Source organism: Pinus tabuliformis, chromosome 3_2 (assembly GCF_031772625.1).
Source record: "Pinus tabuliformis cultivar Carrire ecotype Pingquan chromosome 3_2, CPIR1, whole genome shotgun sequence".
NCBI lineage: Eukaryota > Viridiplantae > Streptophyta > Pinopsida > Pinales > Pinaceae > Pinus > Pinus tabuliformis.
In genome coordinates this window covers 1,212,706,938-1,212,728,170 of record NC_142302.1, presented here as the reverse complement: position 1 = coordinate 1,212,728,170, position 21,233 = coordinate 1,212,706,938, and positions in this window count along the sequence as shown.

The window sequence follows — 21,233 nt, the reverse complement described above, 5'->3', positions numbered from 1 at the left end:
ACCCCGTCTATCTCAGCTATTATCCCTGTGCTACCAGCTATCCCATTCATACCTGTAAATATGGCAAACCGTTATTCTCCTTTACAGTTGCCTGCAAATCCAGGGGCTATGCCTCAGGATTATCAGAGTAAAATCACATACTTTGATGGTAATGGCCCCTACACAGCCCAGCAACACACTAAGCAAATGATGGACTACTTTGAGAACTATGAAATTGATGACAATGATGTCAGAATGAAAATTTTTGTCCAAAGCTTAATCGGTGAGGTGAGGACTTGATTTAGAGCACTTGCTGCAAACAGAATTGCTGATCTAGATGCCCTTTACCAAACATTTTTGAATAGATGGGAAAAGAAAAAGGACCCATTGCATATCCTACTAGAGTATGACAGCTTAAAAAGAGGCCCACAAGAAACTGTCCAAGACTATTGTGCTAGATTCAATAACGTGTACAATGCTATTCCTCAGAACCTTAGACCTCCACCGGACTTAGCCTTGATCAAATTCCCTGATGGATTTGACTCTGACATGGCATATCAGCTAAGGGAAAGAGCTCCTACCAGCTTAGAAGACATGCAGAGCATAGCTGTTAGTGTAGAGGCAAATTTGATCTCTAAAAGAGCCTGAGCTAGAGCTGAAAGAAGGACTACTTTCAAAGAAGAGCCTTCAACATTTGAACAAAAACTAGATGCAATCATCAAAGGCATGGATAGACTGGGTGATAGAGTGGAAACCATTGAAAGAAAATATTCTTGGGAAGGTCAACCAAGTAACACCACTAAAAATCCAAACTTTAGAAAAAATCAAAATCCTAATACCGGGAAAGCTGGCCCTGATCAGAATATCAGACCTCCATTTCAAGAGAACTATGCTGAAGCCTCAACCTCTAGTGAGCCAACAGAGGATACTCAAATCAACCTAATGGGTTTGAACAGTGAACAACAAAACTTTTTAACACAAGATGATCAGGAAGCTCATAATTTCATCCAATTTCAAACCAAATCCGGAGAATCATTTGATTTCGGAGAAGGATATGACGCAACTGTCTATGAGGTTCATAAAAAATACAGAGTAAGAAGCAGAATGGTAGATGTGCCTGAACCTAGCAAGCTGAAAGATACCAAGCAACCTAAAAAGGCAAAGGATAAAATTACCCTGGCAGAACTCCCTGCTAAAACAGACCTCAATCCAAAAGAACCCACGGTTGAGGACATATGAGACTTACAACCATCAAATAATTTGCCATCCACCTCCTTTCCTCCAAAAGAAAATGTAAACAACCCTCCTGAAAATAATTTTAAAACAGATCCAGTTTCAAACAGAAATTCTGGTAGACAGGAGATCACTGAAAACACAGCAGAAAAAGAAAACCTTGCTGCCCGGAATACAAAAATTCAAGTGGGATATCCCTTCAAACTAGAAACAGAAATAGGTAAACCGAAAATAGCCATTCCATTGTCTGAATTGGCTAAACATGAGGTCTACAGAGAAAAAATCAACAGGTCACTTCAGATATCAGAGAATAGAGATACAGTCAATGTTTTAGATGACCAACTAGAGTTGATTTTTGGTCCTGAGATAAATGGAAAAACAGTAGATGGAGGGGTCCCCCCATTCTATGTGAGCTTAAACATTCATGAAAAAGTGCTGCATAATGCAATGTTTGATTTGGGAGCTTCCCATAATCTGATGCCTAAATCTGTGATGGAAAGATTGGACCTAGACATCACAAGGCCATACAAGGACTTATTCTCATTCGGTTCTAGTCAGGTCAGGTGTCTAAGCCTTATCAAAGATTTGTGCGTATCTCTAGTGCAATACCCTGCTAAGACTATTCTAATGGATGTGGTGTTAGCTGATATCCCACCAAAGTATGGAATGCTTTTGTCCAGATCTTGGGGCGCAAAACTCCAAGGATCTTTACAGCTAGACATGTCTTATGCCACCATTTTAGTCTTTGGCCAGCCAAAGAGATTGTACCGGGAAACATTGATGAAATATGTGGTCAGCGGTCAAGAGAAACCCCAAAACTTCCCCATTTATTCCATGCATTCGGATATATATTCATTCATGTTATATAATGCTGGAAGGTGTCCCAAAACTGATGTCAAACTCCTAGAATCACCACAAGCAAAAAACATAAATGAACAATCTAGTGCTCAAGATCAAAAAATTGTTGAAGTGATTGATGCAACAAATGAACAAGACATACCATATCAGTTACAAAATCCAAATCTGCCCATTAAGACAGTTTCCAAAACTCCTCATCCTAGTGGTAATCAAGAAATCTTATGGTACTTAGAGTTTGATGGGTCAGTGAATAAACTAGGAGCAGGGGCAGGGATTTGGATACACAACATGCAAAATGACCATGCTCAAGGACATGCATATAGGCTAAATTTCAGATGTACAAACAATATGGCCGAGTATGAGGCCCTTTTGCTAGGACTTAAACTCATTAAAGGTCTAGGGGCAGCTAGGATTTCCATTCTAGGAGACTCAGATTTGATTATTCAACAGATAAAGGGAAACTTTGTTACAAATGATCTTAGGCTGAGAGCTTATAGAGGGGCAGCAATTGAAATACTCAACACCTTCTTAGAATCACAACTCGCTAAAATTCCAAGAAACCACAACTTACATGCTCACAGTTTGGCAACATTTGCCAACACTTGCAAGCTACCATTTGAGCCTAATCACCACTTCACTGCAGAAATTAAACACAGACCTGCTGTCCTAGATAATGTAAAAAATTTCCAAGTATTTGAAAATGACACCCAAGTCAATAATTTCTTGACTTTTAAAGAGGAATTTTCAAGGACAAACATAGACACAAGCACTATTTGTGATCAACAACAAATAGACAAAATTGAGGAAAATATATCAGCTGAAACAACAAATCAGATTTTGCATCCAACAATTTTTTCCAACAAAAATTTACAAGAGCTGAAGCAAATGGACCTTGATGAAATTGCTGAGGGAGAATCTAAAGTGATTGAGCTGAAGGATAATTTTTTGCCCAGAGGCCTAACTCCTTTGGAGGATATTGTTGATTCAAATGATATACCAAGAAAGCCAAAGATGCAACCTTTAAATGCAGACATTGAGGACTATAATATAGGGACTGCACAAAACCCCAAGATGGTAAAATTATCCAAAGCCCTCCCTCCCAACCAAAAACTGAAATATATTTAGCTATTTAAAGAGTTTCAGGATGTCTTTGCATGGAGCTATGAGGACCTCAAGTCCTATGATACTTCGGTCATCCAACACACAATACCTTTAAAAGAAAATCAAAAGCCTTTTAAACAAAAACTTAGAAGGGTTAATCCAGTCCTCCTTCCTCTCATTGAGAAAGAGGTCAAAAGAATGTATCAAGTTGGAATAATTGCACCCATCAGATTCTCAGAATGGATTTCGAATCTAGTGCCTACTAGGAAGAAAACTGGAGAGATAAGACTGTGTGTTGACTTAAGAAATCTGAATAAAGTCTCTCTCAAAGACCACTACCCCTTACCTAAGATGGATCACATTTTGCAAAGGGTAGTGGGAGCTTCTAGGATCTCACTGTTAGATGGATTCTTAGGATTTAATCAGATCTTAGTTCACCCGGATGATCAAGATAAAACTGCCTTTACAACACCTTGGGGAACCTTCAAATATGTGAAAATGCCTTTTGGACTTAAAATTGCAGGGGCCACATTTCAGCGAGCAATGGACATAGCCTTTGCAAAATAGATCCATGATTTCCTAGTCATATATCTTGACGATCTCACCGCTTTTTCCAAATTAGATCAAGAACATTAAGAAAATTTAAGGCAAGTGTTCCTAATTTGTAGAAAATATGGCATATCGTTGAACCCAAAGAAATCATTGCTTGGCCTAGAAGAAGGCAAACTCCTAGGTCACATAATCTCAAAAGATGGCATAAGAATTGACCCTGACAGAATACAAGCTATTCTCCAAGTGCTTCATCCAAGAAACATCAAAGAACTACAAGCTTTCCTAGGAAAGATCAATTTCCTAAGAAGATTCATACCCAACTTGGCTGAACTAATAAGGTTGCTGAATAACATGCTGAAGAAAGACTCCAAAGTCAAATGGATGATAGAAGCTAAACAAGCCTTTGAGGATATCAAAATAGCTTTAACCAAAACATCTGTCCTCACAAGCCCAAAGTTTGGTAGAGACTTCATAATCTTTTCCTTTGCATCTAAGCATACTATTGTTGTTGTCCTGTTACAAAAAGATGACCAAGGATGTGAGAAGCCCATTGCTTTCTTCAGCAAAGCACTTAGAGATGAACCACTCAAATATCAAATCATGGAAAAACAAGCTTATGCCCTTGTAAAGGCCATCAAGGATTTCAGAGTTCATATCTTATACTCTCATGTGATAGCTTATGTCCCAAATGCCGTGGTAAAATACATTCTGACTCAAGAAGGGATTGAAGGAAAAAGGGGCAAATGGATAGCTAACATTTTGATATATGACATTGAGATCAAGCCAAAAAAACTAATAAAAGGACAAGGATTAGTCAAACTAATGACTGAAACCAATTTTCAAGCCCTTGACATCAATGAACTCGATAACGAACAGGAGATGGCGACTCCACAGATCAGTCAAGCCTTCTTACAATCACCTTGGTATGCTGATATAATTTATGTATTGTTAAACCTGCAAGCTCCTCCAGGGTTATCTAGAACTAAAAAGAGATTCTTGAAAATGAAAGCTTCAAAGTTTTGTGTAGTAGATAATGTTTTATTTTGGAGAAATCATGAAGGTATTTTGCTGAATTGCCTAACACAGGATGAAGTTGAGAAAGTGTTGAAAGAATTTCATGCAGGGGAGTATGGTGGACATTTGTATTGGAAGTCAACAGCTGATAAAATTCTAAGAGTTGGGTTTTATTGGCCCTCCCTGTTTGCTGATGTCAAGAAATTTGTAGTTTCTTGCCATAAATGTCAAATCTTTGAAGGCAAGAGAAAATGTTACCTTTACCCCTAAAACCCATTTCCACTGAAAGACCATTTCAACAATGGGGTTTAGATTTCATTGCAGAAATTCACCCTTCTTGCTCTGTGCAACATAAGTGGATTCTCATTGCCACAGATTAATTCACCAAGTGGATAGAGGCCATTCCGTGTCGGCAAGCCAATGACTCGATCATCATGAAAATCTTAGAAACCAATATCCTTTCTAGATTTGGCTGTCCAGAAAAGATTATAACAAAAAATGCCGCTGCCTTTAAATCCAAAAGAATGATCAATTTCCGCCACAAGTACCACATTACCTTGGGCCACTCCAGAGCTTATTACACTCAAGGTAATGGTCTAGCTGAATCATCCAATAAGAGTTTGATCAACATCATAAAGAAAGTATTGGAGGAAAATAAGAAGAATTGGCACAAAAAGCTTATTAATGCACTTTGGGCAGACAGGCTAACTACCAAGAGATCTATTGGAACAAGCCCCTATGAATTGGTTTATGGCATGGAGGCAGTATTCCCTTCATCTTTGGGAATCCTTGTGACAAAATTGTTGCAAGGAATACAGGTAGAACCCAATGATATTTAGAGGAGAATCAATCAAACAATTCACTTACAACAGACTAGAGAAGAAGTGTATCAGAGAACTCAGGTTTTACAGGAAAAACTAAAAAACATTTTTGACAAAAGGACAAAAGCGGAGGATTTTTTCATAGGTGACAAAGTGCTAAAGTGGGATTCTAGGAGGGAGGACAAAGGAAAACATGGCAAATTTGATTTCCTATGGAAAGGACCTTTTGCTATTCACGTTGTACAAGGAAATAACACTTACTTTTTGCGAATTGTGGGTGCTACAGAAGCAGAGGATGTGCCAGTTAATGGGCGAATGCTCAAGCATTATTTTGATCCTCTTTATTAACATGTTAGGACTATATTTTGCACATAGTAGTGTCTATTTTCAGCAGTTTATTACAGTAATAAGATAAGGAATAAGATGCAGCAAATTTTGAGGAAAAAGGAAGGAATTATGCCACCTTTTGTGTTATATTTTGGGTTTATCAGAAGAAATCAAGAAGAAAACTTGGGAGCTATAAAAATGATGACAAATACTCAGACAAACTAGTAAAGACAGTGTTGTAATTATATTCAGATCAGCTCATGAGAAGTGTATACATGCTACAAAGATTCAGTTTGTTTGTCTTCAACAAAGGAAATTTCAGATTATAGCAAGAGTTGAAAATAAGGCCATCTAACCTGTTGTACTTGGCTTTTCACCTGGAAAAGCCATCCCCAAGTGGAGCCACTGTTAGGTTCCTATACCAATAGGTGTCATCTTTCATGATTGACTGTGGAAATGACAAATATGATCATCCTTTCCATGCTGCAAAGGTTCCATATTTCGAGAAAAACAAAAAATTTAAAATTGTAAAGAGGGTATGCCCTAAAAGAAAAATCAAAGGGCAAAAACAATGAATTGGTCAAGAAAAAGCAAAGAAAATGAACCCCAAAGAAAGACTAGGAAAGTGGCTAGTCAAAATGCCACTACTGCCCTATTTTTTGCAAAACAAGTCCAGAATGTGCAATCACTGACTTTTGTCACACTTGATGGATGGCCCAACAGCTCAATCTTAGCCAATCCATATTTAGATTTCTTGTTGTAGAATTAGAGAAATAAAGTCTGTCCAAACAGTTTAAGCTTGGCAGATCAATAGTTAAGTAGAGAAGCAAGGGGAGCTCAACAGCTGAATCTGAACCCCTGGAAGAAATAATGGCAGAGTTAGATAGGAGGGCAGCTAAAAGAAAATAAGTGTTATAGAAATTTTTGGGCACCGCAACCCCAAGCATAAAATTTCCATAAACCAAGGGCTCCTAAGTCCCTAAAGGTGTTGTTCCAACCCCTAAAAGAACAAGGTCAACTGATTACAGCATCTCCCAGAAGTTCTCCATGAAAAACTACTCAAAACTGGTCAAAACTGGATCATTTCACTTGCTCCATGGCCAGGGTGCGATGCATCTCACCTTGTACACACGGGAAGTGCATTGCATTTCAAAAAGCCCTTCTATGGGGTGCGATGGACGAGAAAAGACAAGTGGCAGAGACAATTTGCGAGGTGGATGATCATGGAATCTTCCAGAAACTTCTCCTGTGACACTTGCCTCCCAGAATCGCCCAAGGATGAGTAAGAGATCAATGAGATCTCCAAGTGGAATCAAGAACTATCAGAGAGAAGACACTAATAAAAAACCCAGAGCTAACTCATACCTTTGCAAATATCTATATATAGATCTCTCATCCCAGAGATCCAGAGGTTAGAGGCTGGAATTTTGCATCTTGTAAGGAATTACTATTGGTTTCCTGAGGCAACATCTGTTATCGGGAAAAGTGTCTATTCAGAACGACCCTATCCCACTGGGTTGTGACAGAGACCTCAAAAACAAACAGGGAAAGCTACTCTTGCATTCTCCTTTATGAACTATAAACGAAGAGGAATAGGATGAACCAACCTGTGCCTTGTGCTAGTCCTTTGATCCAATCTCTCTTCTCTTTGACAACTTCTAGCTACCTACTCCCTTACTTGCCCAGCGTCACCAAGTTCCTGCAAGATCACAGAAGAAGGAAACTACACAAAGACATGGATTTATGTTCATAAAAAGCTTAGGATCAGTTTTAAGCTAAACATACGAATATAACAAACATCAGTGATATACAAGCATGTAGGAGAAACTCAAATAGTTTTATTGATAAAACAAGAAGATCCAGGAGGAGTTACAACCGATGATTCCTGATCCAGCATCAACCTCCCAACATAGAATCCCTTCTTCACCTCCAACAAAGCATAAATCACCCAATACTCTGATATCTATCTCAAAACCAACAACAATTCTCTGCAATGTACAAAATCCCAGCCTCTGGATCTCTTGGTGAGGGATCCATATATAGATGTATGCAAAGAGGATGAGTCAGCTCATGAATTGATTAGTGGCTTCTCTCTGTCAGTTCTTGCTTCCACTTGGAGACTGAGAGCCTCTTACTCATCACTGGTCGAATTCAGTGAGGCAAGTGTCATTGGAGAAGATTTTGGAAGCTTCCATTGTCTCTCCACCTCGTGGAATGACTTTGCCACTTGTCATTTCCCACTCAACGCACCCTGGTAGTGCATTCAAGTGCGTTGCAACGCACCTAGCTAGTGTATTTGGGTGCTTTGCAACGCAACTAGCTAGTGGAGCAGCTGAAATGATCCTGATTTGACTAGTTTTGAGCAGTTTCTGGTGGAGAACTTCTGGGAGAAGCTGTAATTTGTTGACCTTGTTTCTTTAGGAGTTGGAACAACACCTTTAGGGACTTAGGATCCCTTGGTTTATGGACATTTCATGCTTATAGCTGTAAGGCACAAAAATGTCTATAACAGTTGCCCCCTAAAGTATGAGGCCGTTTATCGGGTGAAATGCTTTATTAGGAGGATCCGAAGTTCTTTCAATGCTGGGAGGAGACCTGTAATAAGATACAATACAATACATTATCTTCATACTGTTTTCATGATCTAGCTGAGGCGGGCATTCCCATGCTCAACTTTATAAATTCATTTTTATGTACATAGGACAGACAATTGTCTGATGGTAGACTGATGATTCTGATGAAATCATCATCCTTTTGGTAGGATGATTATCTGTGCTGTACATTTCAATGTCTTTATTTTTCCTGAATATATATCGCAGCCCGGATGGATGAAACTAGATCCGGGGTCTTCAATCTCGTCCGATCTTCACTCGAAGTACAAGTCGATCCATGTGAGAGATGTTTTGAAGTCGAACATGGAAAGACATCGCTTGATTACCAGTTAATGATGTAAACTGTTAACAAGCGCGAGAGGAATCACCGATAATGATAATGACCCTCAAGGTACTGTAGTACAATTCACGTGGTGTGAATAAAGGACTTGGCGTCGAACACCACGCAAAATATTTCGGTCGAAGGTCATTGATGTATACCTGTCGCCGGAAGTGAGAAACTTGCCATTGAGGCATGCAAGCTTCAAAGTACTGAAGGGGTTGTTCCTAGATCAACTTCTTGGATAATGAGCTGATGTCGACAAGAAGCGATTCGTCAAAGGAGGGTCTTAATGAATCCCACATCGATGACACGGAACGGAGCAAATGATTTTGATGGAGGTGAAAACGATCTGGTGATATATGGTTCAGGGTGGCGGTCATGAAAGAATGAAGTATAATGTATGGTAGTGGATGGGACACGGGTGACTTCTCTTGAACATGTTGGCGACACTAATGTGATGGATCGGTAGCATTTACCCCAAATGTGGATGGTATGGCGTGACCATGGTGATGTGACCGGTGAATGAAACAACCCAACCCGACTCAGGCACAGAGTGGAAGTGTCATGTTCAAGAGCGACTTGCTACCAATAAAGTTTCTTTGAGTTTTCTTCCCAATTTTTCCCCAGTCATTGCTGACCAGTACCTCTTTATTTTTGTCAAGCTTGAGGAGGATAACATATGCTTGTTCTATAATTTGCCCTTCGGGCAAACCCATCGCTATGTTTTAACGAGCCTAGCGATAGTGAAACTCGTTCTCGCCTAAACACAAGTTTGTCGCTATTAATCTTTTTAACGAGTCTAACGACAAAGATAACTCGGTCCTTTTCATTTTTAGAGAGTCTGAAAAGGTACGTAAAGGTAACTCCAAAGTTCCTTTTTCGTCATCTAATCCCTTAAGTCCAAAAAAGTATAAAACAATACAGAAGGGATGAGTTTTCGATAGTTTTAACGAGCCGAACAAAACAAGCACTCGATCTTTTTGTGCAATAATCCCTCAGGTCCAAAAAGATTAAAATCTAGAGGAGGGATAGCACTTCCGATCGCTTTAATGAGTTGGAAGGCCAAAACTCAGCAATCTATTCATATTTTACGAGTCAGATGAAAAGAGCTTAAAGAAGACTCGTCTTTTGAGGAACGAGTGATAAAAACAGGTAGCAGCTGATTCCAGGTAAGGTTTGGAATTTTCCAAGCATGGCAGTGTCACAAGGATGGCTAGTGAAATCACTCTTCGCAACTGTTCCTCAAAATGGGTAAACAATCAAATGGAGGTGAATGATCGGCCAATGGAAAAGTGGAGGTGATGGTGCAAACACGACCAAGGCTTTAATGGCTGAAGTACTACATTCACGGTGGTTATTTACCGGGGATAGTTCATTTTTTAACGAGCTTAAACGCGGGTGGAAATACTTGCTCAGTCTTATGTTTATTTTTTAACGAGCTTGAACTATGCGCTAAAACTGCTCGATTAATCCAGTCATATGATAAGAATGTCTCATATAAAAACGGCAACTTTTAGATTTTTGCCCCACATCCTTTCTTTATGCAAGTTAGGAAACGACTAATCCCAAAAATAGATAAATAATCGCTCTTTTGCTTGCATGCCCCCAGGTATAAAATATGGTTTCAAGGTTACCCCTCAATTTGCAGACAAAACATTTGTTCTATCAGGAGAGGCCTACCTCTTACAGGTTACCCAAAGATTGTTCTATTCACACAGCAAATAAAACACTTCTTCGGCGATGTCTACCGAGATAAACAAAGGTGAGTGGTGAGATCAACCAACTCACATAACTTTGACAAAAGAATCTTATTCTAGAATAACCCCTCTTCCATCGACGGACGGGGTACAGACTAGTCATATTCTCCTGCGGAAACCTACTCTATACCCGAAGTTTTCCTGCCGAAGCAGACCAGGATGCATGCCCCCTGGGTTTCAGTCATATCCCTCCGAATTACTCGCACTCATCAGGAGGACGGACCGGGGGTTGAGACATTTCTTGCGTGAAGAGACCATTTAGGGATGGTATATGACTATTTGCTATGCGTGATCCGGGAAATGAAAGCTGGTCCACGAGCTTGACCACTCTTCCTTCGTGCGGAAAACACATTACTCTAAAGAGTGAGGAGACGATGGCTCCCATGCAATAAATATAGTCTCGTCCAAGGAGTAGGTTATAATCCAAGGGTCCTTGAACTACCATTACGTTCATTTGAGCTGTCTTCCCTCTCAATGTTATGGGCACATTGGGAAGGATCCCTAAAGGTCGACTGGTTCCTTTATTAAAGCCTGTCAGATTTCTCATCTCAGGCAAAAGCAATGGTGAACCAAGCACTTTCCAAGCAATAGAGGAAAGGATACTCACAGAAGCCCCCTCATTTATGATGGTACCAGCCATGACCATTCTATATATTTGAACGATAATTCGGAATGGTATGCTTGCTGGCAAACGGGGTCTGCCTAGTTGATTCCAGTCGAAGGAGACAACTAGGTCGCTTGGAGGTGGGACCGAGTAGATGGCCGGGTATGGCTCTGACGAACTTCCTTCTTGCAGTAAAGGAATGGGTGGATTGCCCCCATGTTCGTCGGCGTCTGTGTTGATGAAGAGAATTTGGACGGTGTCATCCTTGTTCTCTTCAGTGACTGTATCATCCGAAGATAAAACCTCTGAATGCAAGACCGGGTCAACTGCCGCCTCGACCTTTTGACTTTCGTCTGGTATGGATTCATTTGGTTTATCCTCGATGATAGATGCTTCAGCTGACCACTTGAGCGGGCCAGCTGGATTCTCAACTAGTGACGGACTTGGCAAGAGTTTTTTATATCCAGGAGGAAGTCGTAACGGTGAAACCGGTCGATCATCCAAAACTCTTTTAGCTTCGTCTAAGAAGGGACAACGGTGGAGGGCATGGTCGCCTTCACACAGTTTACAAGGAAATCTAGTTTTCCCTCTTTGTCCTGGGGATTCACATTCACTAGTTGACGGTGTGCTTTCAACATGATCTCCAGAGGTTGATGACACCGAATTGTGCAAATGAGGAGACCAGTCCCTTAGTATTCGGGGGATGCAAGGACAATCTCTGTGAAAGTGGTCTCCTTTGCAAATGACGCATGGCGATTTAGGCCTGGTCGGTGCTGTGTGTGGATTTTTGTTGAACGACCCTCATTTTCTGACATTCGCCTTTGGCTCCTTCTTCTTCTTCTCTTTCTTCTTCTTTTCCTTATTCTCCTTAGGAACTTGGTTTTTAGTTTTACCAGTTCCATCAAGCGAAGAGGAAGGAGGAGAGGAAGAATTAGAGGAAGTAGAAGGCTGGTGGGTAACTCTGGACTCGTCTAATTGCTGATTCGATTGTTCAGGAATAGTGGTGTTTTGAATGACATTGGTTGAGAAGAGCCATACTGGCAAGCTAATTGTCAGTCCTGGAAGCGACAATGTGGCCATATGGGGCGCACCAACATCTCCCCAAGAGGAGAAGGGACTAGGATTTCCACCAAGGGGAATTCCTTGGTTGGTAGGCTCCATTTTCTCAACCCAAAGATCAACGTAGGAAAAGGGTATGAATATTCTGTTTAAAATAAATTTTAACACGCTTTGACACAACTTGTTTTTTCAGTTTTAAAGAGTCGAGAAAAAACAAAAGATGACTCTAGTCTCCTTCAATTTTTAATGAGCCTGAAGTGACAAGTGCTCAGATGGACCTTTTCCGTTAAGGAGTCTGAAAAGGAACAAAAGGGACTGCTCTGGAGGTCTAGGTAGAGGGAGTACCAAACCAATCGCAAAACTGCAGAATACGTTTTACGGTACAGCAGTCAATCTTCCCGAATGCTGTGTTTGGTGCATTGCGATCAGTAGGGCGGCCGACACGGCTTCCTATGGATAAAGGTTTTATGCCTATAGGGGTCTCCCAATATATACTCGATGGTACGTGGGAGCACAAGTCCGTACTGGCACTTATCGTCTCAAAGTGGAGGAATCACCCAACCATCAGTGAGGACAACAGTTACCAGGCTTTACGACGCCGGAATACGTCTCTAGCCTAGACCTCTAGATGTTGTGCGTTAAGTTACAAAGCGTTGTTAAGTTCATTGAATTTATTTTAGGTTGATCTTTCTTATGAAGTTTGCCTTTTGGGTTCACCACGAGATGTAGATGTAATTCCTAAAATGAAATCTAAAGATGATAAGCAAGCTTTTATCTCTTTTCAGCAATGAAAATCCTAGCTACAAGGGGAAAAGAAAGACACAATCTTTTCTCAAAGAGCAAAGAGCACACTGTAAATGCACTTTTCCTAAATCAAGCCAAATAGACTGTCAATATGCAAATGCACATGTGCATGTATTTGTTTTTCACTTTCTTAATATTGATGCCTAAAAAGAAAGTTGTTGTACAAATTTGAATTTGCTTTCAGGTGAAAAACACAAACAAGCTTCTTTTCGAAATCAAAAGGTAGAGACGATTACGACACTTTATGATTTTGAAGTAAACACTTGTTTCGACACTAGAAATTCACAAATTCAAGCCAAAGGCAAAAGTAAAAGCATAATCGACTGTCAACAGCAAATAAACTTTCTCCTAAGATCAAAATCGACACTTACGACAGATCTAAATCCAAGGACGACAGTATGACTAGTCTACTTTTGCAATGGGAAACTGTAAATGACGTAACAAACACACAAAAACAAATACAGTTTATTTTATACAACTGAGGCGGAATTAAGGCAAAGAAAAGGGACTTTTAAACAAACACACACACTGATCACAGGCTGCAAAAATCAGAGGCAAAACTGGAAAAAATGAGCAAAGAACCTCAGCTACACAGGGCTAAGCTGATCAACGCACCTGCTACACAGAGAAACTGGATTGCAAAGCAGGTAGCCATCTCGGGAACTGCGCTGAAATGCAGGAACTCTTCACAGCACCTGCGCTGGGGCAGAAACGAGAATTCTATCCGGATTCTGGGTCACGGTTTGCAGTTTAATCTATGGTTTTTGGCCGGGTAAAAGTAATCAGTAATGCACAATCAGAGGGTTGATTTAAAAGAGGTTTAAGAGCTATCACAAAGGGTAATCAGATCATTTGTGAATCAGCTGTTTAGATCATAAATAGATCCAGTGAATGGATTGAAGTAGCAGATGTCTACTTTGCATTTGTAAATGGCAAATGCAGTTCGATTCGTTACTTCTAAGTTTATGAGATGAACAACAAGATAAACACAAACAAACTAACTAGACATGATCCCCAGTGGAGTCGCCATTTTGTTATCGAGAAAAGTGTCTATTCAGAATGACCCTATCCCACTGGGTTGTGACAGAGACCTCAGAAACAAACAGGGAAAACTACTCTTGTATTCTCCTTTATGAACTATAAACGAAGAGGAATAGGATGAACCAACCTGTGTCTTGCGCTAGTCCTTTGATCCAATCTCTCTTCTCTTTGACAGCTTCCAGCTACCTGCTCCCTTACTTGACCAGCGTCACCAAGTTCCTGCAAGATCACAGAAGAAGGAAACTACACAAAGACATGGATTTATGTTCATAAAAAGCTTAGGATCAGTTTTAAGCTAAACATAAGAATATAACAAACATCAGTGATATACAAGCATGTAGGAGAAACTCAAATAGTTTTATTGATAAAACAAGAAGATCCAGGAGGAGTTACAACCGATGATTCCTGATCCAGCATCAACCTCCCAGCATAGAATCCCTTCTTCACCTCCAACAAAGCATAAATCACCCAATACTCTGATATCTATCTCAAAACCAACAGCAATTCTCTGCAATGTACAAAATTCCAGCCTCTGGATCTCTTGGTGAGGGATCCATATATAGATGTATGCAAAGAGGATGAGTCAGCTCATGAATTGATTAGTGGCTTCTCTCTGTCAGTTCTTACTTCCACTTGGAGACTGAGAGCCTCTTACTCATCACTGGTTGAATTCAGTGAGGCAAGTGTCATTGGAGAAGATTTTGGAAGCTTCCATTGTCTCTCCACCTCGTGGAATGACTTTGCCACTTGTCATTTCCCACTCAACGCACCCTGTTAGTGCATTCAAGTGCGTTGCAATGCACCTAGCCAGTGTATTTGGGTGCCTTGCAACGCAGCTAGCTAGTGGAGCAGCTGAAATGATCCTGATTTGACTAGTTCTGAGCAGTTTCTGGTGGAGAACTTCTGGGAGAAGCTGTAATTTGTTGACCTTGTTTCTTTAGGAGTTGGAACAATACTTTTAGGGACTTAGGATCCCTTGGTTTATGGACATTTCATGCTTATAGCTGTAAGGCACAAAAATGTCTATAACAACATCATAGTGTTGGGTGATCTAAGCTTTTCATGAGGTGAAGAAGGGCTTACTTGCTGAGAGGATGACGCTGGGTCAGAACAATTGGTTGTAATTCTCTTGGATCTTTCTTGATTATCAATAAAACTATTCTAGTTTTCCTCCATACATTTGTGTGATTGATGTTTTATGCATTTGTGTGGTTATTATACATCTGATCCTATATTGCTTATGATAATAGATCCATGTTCTCGTATAGTGTTATGCTTCTTTGATTCTATAGGTACTCTGTGAAGCTGGGTATATAAGAAAGCAAGTAGCAAAGGACTATCAGAAGAGAGAGGAATCGAACAAAGAACCAAGCGCAAGACAGAGGTTGGTCTCTTTTATTCTTCTCTCATCTATATTTCATAAAGGAAAACGAAAGTAGTTTTACTTTGTTTGTTTCTAAGGTAGCTACCAGCCTTAGTGGGATTACCAGTTCTGCATAGACACTATTCCCGGTAACAAAATGGCGACTCCACTTGGGATCGAGTAGATTGTTTGTTCATCTAGATTTGTTTACTTTATAAAGTTACAGATGGAGCCTGAAGTCAATCCAGCTATCCTTCAAACTGCATTTGCTATGCAAGTGCAAAGTAGATCAACGCTGCTTCAGTCAATCTCTGGCTTTTGTTTATGATTTAAACAACTGATTTACAAGCTCTCTAATTGCCCTTGTGGTGGCTCTAGTAACCTCCTTAGATCTACCCCTGTGATTTATTTACTGATTACCACTTGCTCGGCCAAAATCCCTGAACTGAACTGCAAACTGTGATCCGAAACCCAATCAAAGTCTCGTCCCTGGTCCAGCGCACTTTCTGTTCTGTGAATCTCAAATTCAGTGCACTTCCCAAGTGTAGTAGGTGCGTTTCATTTCAGTTTCACTGTGTTACAGGTGCGTTGATCAGACTATGCATTGTTCCTAAATTTTGGTTTCTGTGTTCACTCTTTTCAGATCTATTCAAGAGTTTTGCTGCCTGTAGTCAGTACACCTTTGTTTGAAACCCCTTTCCTTGTTGTTATTCTACCTCCATTGTGCAAAGAACTGTAAATTTTTTTATGTTTTTTTTGAGTCATTTTCAGTTCTTCTTTACAAAGAAGTAACGTAATTGTACTGTCGTTTCTTGATTTGAGAGTGTCGCAAGTGTCGTTTTCAGTCATAGAAGAGAGTCTGATTGCTCTTGATAGTCGATTACCCTGTTACTATTGTATTTGATCTGAATTTGTAGTTTTTCTAGTGTCGAAAGCAAGTTTTCAATTCCAAATCGCAAAGTGTTGTCATTGTCCTCATTTTGTTTTGAAAAGGAACTTGTTAGTAATTGTCACTTTGAAAATAATTCAGATTTGCACATTAGCTTTCTTTTTATCATTTACACATTAAGAAGGCTGAAAACAAATACATGCATGTGCATTTGCATTTAGACTATTTGTTGGGTTTGATTTAGGACAATGCATATAGTGTGTGCTCTTTGCTCTTTGTTGAAAGAATGCCATCTCTCTTTCCTTAGTAGCTAGGATTTTCATTGCACAAAGAAGATAAAACGATTGTTTGTCATCTTAGATTGCAATTTAGGAATTGTACATCTACATCACGCGGTGAACTTGAAAGGCAAATTTCTTAAGCAAGATCAACTATAAAATAAATTTAATGAATCTAACAACGCTTTGGAACCTAACGCACAACATCTAGAATTCTAGGCTAGAGACGTATTCCGGCGTCGTAAAGCCTGGTAACTGTTGTTTTCACTGTTGGTCGGGTGATTCCTCCACTTTGAGACAATAAGTTCCAGTACGGACTTGTGATCCCACGTACTGTCGAGTATATTTTGGGAGACCACAATAGGCTTAATCCTTTATCCATAGGAAGCCGTGTCTGCCACCCTATCGAATGCATTGAACACAACATTCAGGAAGATTGACTGCCGTACCGTAAAAAGTATTCTGCAGTTTTGCGATTGGTTTGGTAATCCCTCTGCCTAGATTTCCAGAGCAGTCCATTTCATTTCTTTTCAAACTCCTTAACGGAAAAGGTCCATCTGAGCACTTGTCACTTCAGGCTCATTAAAAATCCAAGGTGACTAGAGTCATCTTTTGTTTTTTCTCGACTCTTAAAAATTGAAAAAACAAGTTGTGTCAAAGCGTCTAAAATTCATCTAATTTGGAAATATACTTCCCCTTAATTTTTAGTTGATCGAGTAATCGACAATCGTGGAAGAAAGTCAATTGAAACCCCGTCGTTCACGGAGGCTTACGAGTCAACCGTCTTTGTCTCCGGAATCGAAACTGTTACGGACAAAGCAAACTCGTTTAACCAGTTCCAAATCTCCTAGTAAAGTTAGAACTAGTGTTCCAACATCATCAGAGACTCCGGTTACTCCAAACATTTCTGGTATCCCTGCCTTTACAGAAGAAGTTCAGCAGCCACTGAAGGACAGTAGCACTGATCCTAGTGTGAGAGTAAACACTTGTGTTACTGAACTAGTTCCATCTACAACTGATTCAGAGGGTGTTGCTCCCAAAACATCTGTCACTGCAGATTCCATACCTTCTTCGGCACTAGAAATATTTTACGGACCAGACGGTCTACCTCTTCCACCTGGTCTGATTGCTATAGAAGAGACTGTGGAGGATCCTCCATCCAGTACTCCATCGCAACTTGGAGTCGGGATCACTCTGTATCCTTCTTCATCAGAAATTAGTCTACCGTCATCGGAAGCTCTTGTAGAATCGCTAGGAAATCTTTTGGATAGACTAGAAATGTCTGAACAACCGTCAACATCTAGGACTGTGTCGTCCAACATAGCGACGACAGAACTTCCTGCTGTCACTCCAACAATGTTCTCCAGTATACCATCTGTCCCAACTAGTTCTCAATCGCTAGAAGGGTCCCGCTCAGGGGCTATTTCTACAGTATGGTCCGTTCCTGTTTGTTCATCCGGAATAGTATCCGGAAACTCTTATGTTGAGTCTCAGCAAATTGATCCTTCAGGGTGTCAATTTGGGCAGTCCGATCCTCAAGGGCAAACCATACCTTTAAGTACCGGATTACTGCCGTATGGGGGGCAGTATACCCTTTCATTGTCTCCTCCAGGAGGACAACCATACGGGAGTTCACAACAAAATTCAGGTTATGCTGGAATTACATCTAGCGGTTGGGTACCGATACTACCTCAACAACCAAGAGTTGTGTATTCGATGCAACAATGCTTACCTATGTCAAATATACCAACTACGCCAGCTATTGTGACAGTGTCACAAGTACAAGCGCTGCTTATTGTATGCCAACCTCAGGCTTCTCAGGTGGTAATGCAACAACCTCTTGTCACTGCGACTCAGCCACAATCACCAACTAGTGGAATGACACAGGCCCAAACGGGTACAATTACCCCTCATCTTGGTCAAACAGTCAGTATTGGACAACAGCATATGGCTTCGCAACCATGGCTGGTACAATACCAACAACTGCAATTCCAACAGGTTTACCAAGGATCTGAGCAACAAATCTTCGCAAATAGTGGGCAACCGTATATTCAAAACGGTCAAAATCAATCATTCTACAATGGTTATGCCCATCAACCTTACCAAAGTTACCAGCATCAAATGCATTATGCTGGTATGCAGAGACCAACTGCTCAGGCGATTCCATCTTATCCTGGGTATGCTTCGCCTAACCTGAATCAACAGTTACCCTTCGTGGCGACTTTAGAGTTACCGGATCTAAATCGGTTAACAAACAATCCAATCGCCTACGCCCCTTGGTGGCCAGCGATTCCGCATAAACTTCCGTCAGATATTCCTAAATTTAATGGAAATCCGGGTGAAGACTCGTCGAATCATGTGATGACATTTCATCTGTGGTGTTCATCAAACACCCCAAACGATGATTCGATTAGGCTTCGCCTTTTCCAGGGGACGTTAACTGGTCCAGTAGCAAAATGGTATATCGAGTTACCCAGAGCTTTGTTTGACAACTTCAGTACCCTAGCCACAACCTTTTTAACCCATTTTCAGTTACCGATAAGGTACGAAATGGGAACGGAACTTCTTACCAATTTCAAGCAAACAATGACCACTCACATATCCGATCATATTCATGAGGGGCGACGTGATCGTAGAATGGTAAAAATGTATGTTCCTGATCAGGTTTTAGCTGAATGGTTTATTAAGTCTTTGTTACCTTTCATTACAGAAGATGTGGCAAAAGGAGGAGTCGTCACCGAAGAGCAAGTTATTGCTCGTGCGCAATATTTAGACTTGATTTACACTCAGTCTGGCATGCTCTACAATAAAATCCCTGATGCTCCCAGACCAGAATTTTTGGTTCCTCCCCCTCCTAAATCAAACAAAGACTCTCATGCCGGTGATGGCGTGATAGGTACGACAAGCACGAAATCGACAAAGGCTACATCTAAGAAAGCCAATAAGATTTCTGATCAAAATGCAAATGAAGAACTTCTCGCCTCGGAGGTAAATGCTGTGTTGACCAAAAAGGGCAAACAACTGAAGCAAGCAGGGGGCAAGAAGAAAAAGAAAGGGAGGAAAAAGAAGCAGGATGAGTCATCTCCTGAAAAACCTTCTGCAAACCCTTCTGGGCAAAGGAAACCCCCTGCGGGGTGTCAGATATGTGATGAGGATCATCAGACGAGAGATTGTCCACATAAAGCTGAAGTTAAAAAATTCTGTAAGAATTCAAAAACCTCGGCAGTATTAACTGATCCATTTCCGAATCCAGGAACAAATCTGGTTGACAGTGGAAATGCTTCCCAATCCCAAGTGCTTATGTTGTCTATCTCAAAGCAGCAAAATGATGCTTTGACAAGGAATAAAGATTACGAGAATCCACAGCTGTCGAATAACAAGGCTAATGAACAACCTAGTAGTTCAACAACAACTTTGACCGAAGTTGTGCCACCCATCATTCTTGAACCAATGATAAAGCTGCCAAAGGGAGTAGTACACAAATCGACATTTAATCCTCGTGCCAAAGTAGCATAGAATTATAATATAGTAGAGGACCTGGCCCAATCGTCGTCCGCTATGTCGACACTTGAGGTACCGCAAAATTGCCTCTCCCAAAAGCATGATCTATTATCAGTAATAGGTGGGGTTGACCCAACGGATTCCAATCTTGTATCCTTTAATCACAAAGGATATGACCCTCAGTTACCAACTCAACTAGCTTTCCTTATTCAAGTGAAAGCCCTTAACAAAACTGTTCATCGAACAATTATTGACGAGGGGGCATCTATATGTATTATGTCGATGAGTTGCTGCAAAAATTTAGGCTCACCACCCTTGTCGCGATCATCAACAATGTTAAAAGCATTTGATGGACGATCATACACTCCATATGGGATTTTAAGTAACTTGCAAGTTGAACTGGGGGGCAAAACAATAGAAATTGATGTTGAAGTAATCGACGGAAACCTCGATTACAACATCCTACTGGGAAGGCTCTGGATATATGCCATGGCTGCAGTTGTGTCGACCTACTTCAGGAAGATTTCATTTCCCTTCCAAGGAGGAATTACAATCGTCGACCAACAAACATTTCTCCCCAACAGTTCACAAGTTACAGGAAGCATTCCAATGATCCATGGAAGCAATCATTCGCTTCAAAATATTGGAGTAGGCCTCTTAAAAGACCCTGCCTTAATGGGTACTTTTGCCCTACCGCCTCCGAGTAATCTGGTGGAAGTGGCCACAGTGGAAACCTGCAATATGAATTCTTCTATATCTAATGGATTCAGAAGATTCCTAAACATTTTGTTAGCATGGATCATTGCCATTTTAGAAATATTGTAGCAATCAATTTTCTTGGCTTGGGGGGCAAACCCAAATCAACGCTCATCGAGTGTTTGGATAGATAGGTCTAAGGAATATGGCACCTCCTCAGATCCTTGGTCGTATGTACATTCTACAGACGAAGGAATCATTCAATCAATGATGAAAGGAGAGGCACCATGGGAAGATTACCACCATCACTCCCATCTTCCGGATTACCACAAAGATTATTCCAGCAACCTTAATCATACTTCAGTTTTTGATTTTCTATCAAATACTGTAAATACAGTGGATTCCGAGGACAGTTCTTATCT